Here is a 6,850-nt window from a genome sequence, read left to right as displayed (position 1 = left end):
TTTTCTTGCCAACATTCTGTCAAGAGTCCATGTCAATTAATACATACATAACTTACTATTTTATGAACTCATACACATGTGGTAATGTTCTTTATTAATATTGGTTATCAAAAAATCAAAGAATTCATTATGACGCCACAAAATGGCTGAATACTCTCCTGTAATATTACGATTTATAACATTGGCCCTTTCGGATCCAAGCCACAGAAATTACTAATACGGTTGAATTGGCTGATCATATATATGTATATATATATATATATATATATATATACCCCTATACATAAACATAGAATTAAGAATAGTCTAGATAACGCATACGCGCATCAAACAGAAGGCGACTTACAACTACTCTTAAATGAGTAGTTTTACGTTTTGACCCATTAGTTTCTTTGTAAACGTCGCTCAGTACGCAACTCCCGATTTGAATTCAACTATGCCGTGTTGCGTCATTTTAAAGTGTAGAAATACTGCTGGAATCTTAAAGAAACAGTATGCGATCACATTTCATGTGTAAGTAGCAAATGCATTACTTAAATTTTTTATTATTTTTCCATCTGTCAGATTGTCAAAGAAAACAAAATGGACATTTTGTTAGTGTTGCCAGGGTAGTAAATTATTTTACGCTACTTTGCTCACCTAATGAGAGAACTTATGAAAATTGGACCGACTTCGTTTTACAGTCTATTAACAAATATTTTTTTTGAACTTCCTCATTTCAATTCGGGTTTTTTCTTTAAATTTTCGTGAAATTAAGAACAAAAGAAACCCATTAAAAGTAAAATATGAAAACAAAACAAATTGATTAAAATATAATCAATCCAATTATTTTTAGTCATTAAAAACCATTTTCATTATGAAACGTGATGCATGTTTTCATTAAAATCAAAGCATTTCCTTTAGTGAGTCATAAAAAAGCTAATTATGTTATCGATTACTTAGTAATTATTTTAAACAATAAAATTTTAGACGGAAAGCTAATTGTAACGGTGTGTAAAGTGATCATTTTTTTCACTGGCGATATACGGCAAAAATCTATATTATTCACTTACAGTACAAAAACATAAATAAAATAAAAATAAGTGATAATAGGATAAAGTTGTTAACTATCAAAATTTGACAGTATAAAAATCTGTCAGACATAATGGTGGGCAAAAAATATGACAATAGACCATTGACATATGATTACACATAGACATGCCCTAAGTTTTCAAAAAAATATAACACTTACCTCGGGCCCAAACGCTCAGTCTGACTGCCAGTCAGTCGTGGCGTTTAGAATCGAAACCAAAATGCCTGCTTGCGTAATTAAAATCGTGTAAAAACCTTTCGGATAAACATTGTAAAAAAGATTGTGTAACTTTGCATAGGTAAATATTTATTTATGAGTGATTAGCAAAGCTTAAAAGAAATAGTATTTTTCAGTAGACGTCAAACGACGCTTAGCGGCGCAATTGCTAAGTTCTTTTTACTTAGAAGCGTGCACTGACAGAAATACGTTTTTAAAATACATATAATAAATGTGAGTTTATATTGTTTTTTTGCGTTCCCCAAAATCCAGTGAAAATAAATAAATTGGTCAAAATTATAAGGAATTTATGGAAAGAATTTGATAGAGATCCACCGAAAATGAATTTTGATTGTTAACGTTAAAATACAATATGCATCTATTTTTTAATATGTTTTTTTAAAATTTTAGTACCCTTATATATACATTTATCTAGGACAGAGCCACAATAGTGACACAATCAGGAACGACCCATGCCTATGAACTTGCCCCGACTCGTTAGAAAATCCATGTTGGGTCGGGGACAAAAAACCGTACTTCTGCTACCAAAGACAAAACAAATTACGGACTGACAGTACAATTTTCTGGCACCTAAACTTAATTTTTTTTTTATGTGAAAATCTTTATGCAAAATAAATAACAAAGCTTTCAAACCTCCCAAATCGGGTAGAGAAAATTCAGAATACCACCCCAGCATTCAGATCCACGTATTATCTGTGTTTTCACAGGGAAATATTACATACTACGAATACCAATAAAAATATGTGAAATGGATTTGGAAAAATTAATTAAATATTAAAAATCAATGTGGATATTGTGGAAAAATGTTTTCATGCATAACTTTTAAAATCAAATTGTTAAAAAATATGTCTCTTCAAAAACGCGACATGTTTGGCCTTTACAATTGTGACGTCAAGATTCCTGACGATGTTCTATGGTCACAAACGAAGTTCAAAATTTAACGGAATCGTGACGTATTAGGAGCGTGGCCAATGCAATGGACCGTTTTCGCGGGCGTATAATTTTTTTTTTTCTTTTATTCTATAGTATTTCATAGACCCTTACTAATTTTCAATTGTTAAAAAAAACTCGTGATATTTCCCTATTGTAAGTAACTTCAAATCTTTTATTCAATTATTCTTCGAAAATAAATCCATTGTTATTATATTTTCACATGTAGGTACTGCAAACCGCTGCAAACTGGTAGATTAAAGTTATAAATATATACCCACAATAGTGGATACACTGGCAAAAAGCTGACTAAAAGCTGTCAAAAAGCTGTCAAAAAACTCTCAAATCCCTGTTTTGAGAAATCATGCATTTAAGTTTTGTTCCGATTTTACTATTTTTTATATTATTTAAATATAGTCAGATGTTAAGTGCTCATTTAAGAACAAGTTTTTAATTTTTCCGTTTCTTAATTTTATATATAGTAAATATTAAGCTATTTAAAGCTTTTAGCCCGAACAAAATACCGGGTATACTACTTAACCTTAAATATATTTTTAAAACTACAGATATATGAATTTTAATATCACTTGGTGTATTTTGCCAGTTTCTAGAACGTTAAAAACTTTACAAAACTGCATCATTAAGTCAAATCCGCATATTTTGGAGTTAACGTTTTTTGCCAGTATCCCCACGATATTATACTACCGACATTGAACTTCTGTTTTCTACGTACTATATAATATATCATCTGTCATAAACTTAGACAATAAAATATAATTTGTTAATACCAGATACTACTTTAATCACACAATAATAATAAAACGATAATACCCAGTGGTTTATAATTGAAAACGTGTTAGTTAGCTTTTCAATTAATTCAATATAATGGGACTTTTTTCACGACTTTTTTCAACTAAAGACGCAACTTTATCGCTGATCAATGAAAATTTATATGTAATTTACACACACAATTATTTATCGTCATCTCGCTATTTTTTTTATATATATTTTTTTTAATTTATTTATTTAGTTCTATGTAACATAGTCTAATATTTATTTACAACACAATATTTACATCTATACTTATTCTAACATTATTTATCACTATTATACACTTAATATCCTAATTTATAATATTAACTGTTTCATATGTACATTTTCATTAATTATATTCACTATTTACACTATATACTACCTAATATTTTTCACATATATACTTTTTACATTTAATTTTAAATATATTTACATTAATCTAATTTTTTATGCTTTCTGGCATTTCTTCAAATAGTTGTATTCCCTTGTACATAAGGCAGTTCTGGGACATTGCTTTTGATTTCTTTTCCAAACTTATATTTTTAGATCCTCTTGTTGCATAGTTATGAAATAACTCATTATTTTTTAGTTTATTTTGAAAATATCTCGGAACTATTCCTTTAATAATTTTGTTTATTTCATTGGCAACATTGAATTTGATTCTTTGATCAATTGTCATGATATCTAGAAGTTGAATCATTTTCTTAACATTTGTTCGTCTCCCACATCTTAATATTATCCTCATCGCATTTGCAAAAAAAATATTGGCGTTTTTATGGTTTACCCAAATATTTCAACTTTGGTGACGATTTTTAACGAGTTAGTATAAGTCGCCATTAAATGTTTGATTTTTTTTAAAATTATTATTTAGAAAACATACAGTTATACATAATAAGTATTAAAAACAACAATTTTTTAACATAAAAAGACCAATTAAGTTTTCATAAATTAAAAAGATATAAACATTAAATGTGACAAAAAAAAAGAATTTTAAGTGAGAAAAGAATAATTATTAACATTTGCGTTTTCCATGAAAGTAATAAATTAAAATAAATAAAAATACCGAATGCACACTCCGAGCCATCCACGCACACACACATGAACGCACATATAAAACATACACAAAAATTTACATTACATGCGGCACATATACATAGCATAAACCACTCAAGATGCACATTCAGCAACTATCCCAAATAATCGACCCCATGAAGAAATTTTCTGTACAAATGCAACGTGCAGTTAAAAATGTCTACATCAATACTGAGTCCATTATAATTTCTACAGGTACGTCTAATGAATGAATTCGAAAATGGAAATCAAGTTAGGGTAGAGTGGGGTTCGGAGCCTCGGACCTCTGATCCGTGAGTCCGCAACACTAGCAATGAGACCACAACCCGATTCAAAATACCATCATCATTCCCTTTCCGCTCCTAGTGGTGCATAGGGCACTGCATATACACATCAGTTGCAGCGTATCTTAATAAAAAAAAATTACGTGAAGGTAAGATGATCAGTCTTACGCTTCAGGTACCAGTCGAAGGGCTATGAAATATTCTAGTGCAAAAACACCCTTTTAAACAATATTTCATATCAACCATGTCAGGAGTTTAACCTGAAACCTCTTGCATGGTAGGCAAATGCGTTGACCATTACACCACGAGGCCGAAGATTCGAAATATAGAGTGCATTTATCACTACATTGGCCATCCAATGGGGTCTTAATATTTTTTCGTGCGACGTAGAATAAATTTTCTACAAAGGTTTAAAATATGCATATTACCCAAAAACAAGACGTTTCGCGCCCCGTGGGACAGACAGTACGTATGACATTATCGCGCCGTACAAAAGCGCAATCGGCAGCATGACATGTGACGTGAAAATGATTTTTAAACCCGAAAATTAAATTAAATGAAAACATGTTTTGAATACATCATTGTAAAAATTTGCTCTTTAGAACATATTTATATGTGTATGTTATGTTTTTAACGTTATTCCTGGCGTGTGAAAATACCCTATCGAAGCGTTTCTGGGTCATTTTAGTTAGATCCAGTCCAGGAACAATAAAATACTGCATTGAAACATTGACATATTAATACACATAGAAATGCCCTGAGTCCTAAAAAAATACTTTACACTTTACTCATGCTCAAATGCTCAGTCATGCCCAATGCGTATTTAATTTAATGAAAATAAATTAATGGGTTGAAATTATATGGAATTTAAGGAAATAATCTAATTGGGATCCATCGAAAACGAATGTTGATTGTTAATATAATAATAATAATAATATTTGGCTGATTTATATAGCGCCATTTTTGTAAAAAATCACCTCAAGGGCGCTTTACAATTGTATATCTAAACTTACATTCTAACTAAACTTAAGTGATACATTATATTTCCAGATTTCAAATTGAGGGTATGATAGTTTGAAGAGGTGGGATTTTAGTTGGGATCTGAACTGACTGGGACTGTCGATGATTCGTAAGTTTGAAGGCAATTGGTTCCAGGCAGAGGGGCCGGCGGCGGCAAAAGCACGATCTCCAAATTTAGTGTTTGGGGAGCGCCGGATTTCAACAAGTTTTCCTCTTCCTGAATCAAATGCTGTAATCTTTGACATGTATTTTCCCTAATACAAAGGTCAGATAGGTATATGGAGCCATTTCATGAAGGGATTTGAATACTGTCCAGCACAGCTTGTATTTTATTCTCTCTGGGCTTTTTAACCAGTGCAAATCTCGAAGATGTTGTGAGATGTGAGAATATTTTTTTACTCCCAAAATAAGCCTTGCTGCTGCATTGAAAACAGATTGAAGTTTATTAGTTTGATATTTTGGGAGATTTGCGTAAATTCCAATACTGTAATCTAGACGCAAAAACATCAGCATTTACAAGAGCTTTAGTTGCATCTATAGCAATATTTCTCCGCACGGATTTGATCTGTCGGAGATGGAAGAAACCAGCACTTACCGTTTTATTGACCTGAGAATGAAGAGAAAGATCTGAATTTAAATGAACACCCAGTAGTTTAACATTTTTACTAGGGGTAAGATCACAACCTGTTATTGAAATTGGAGATTGGTCTAAAAGGTGTTGTCGCTTTTTTGTCGCTGTCAATAGAAGCTCAGTTTTAGATGGATTGAGTTTGAGTCTGTTTGATGACATCCAGTTGTTGACGGTTTGGATGCATTGAGACACACGATTTTTTAAATTGTTTATATCTTGAGGAGAGCAGTAAAAATAGATTTGTTGGTCATCCGCATAACAGTGAGAAAGTAATCCGAATGAGTGAATAATTTTGGACACATCGTTAATGAACAGTGTGAAGAGCATTGGACCAAGCACGGAACCTTGTGGGACGCCAGATTTAAGAAGGGTAAATGAAGACTTTTTACCCACAACTTGAACTGATTGCGTTCGCTCCGAAATATAAGATTGGATCCATGCTTTAGTGAGCCCATAAATTCCAAAAGTGACTTCTAATCTTTCAATAAGAAAACTATGGTCAATTGTGTCAAATGCAGCACTCATGACCAGGAGAGCAAGTATCGTTAATTTTCCAGACTCATTTGCTAGAGTTATATCTGATAGAATCTTTAACAGTCCCGTTTCAGTTGAGTGGAATTTTCTATAAGCTGATTGGAAGTTAGAAAGCAAGCTGTAATCATTTATATGAACTGAAATCTGTTTAGTTATGATTTTTTCTAGAATTTTGGATATTATTGGCAGGTTGGATACTGGCCGAAAATTCGCCAGATCCTCGGAGTTCAGCTGAGGTTTTTTTAAAAGTGGAGTAAC

This window comes from Micrasema longulum, unplaced genomic scaffold (genome assembly GCF_059751315.1).
Source record: "Micrasema longulum isolate JH-2025_06_02 unplaced genomic scaffold, ASM5975131v1 h1tg001633l, whole genome shotgun sequence".
NCBI classification, from domain to species: domain Eukaryota; kingdom Metazoa; phylum Arthropoda; class Insecta; order Trichoptera; family Brachycentridae; genus Micrasema; species Micrasema longulum.
This window is presented reverse-complemented; position numbering follows the sequence as displayed.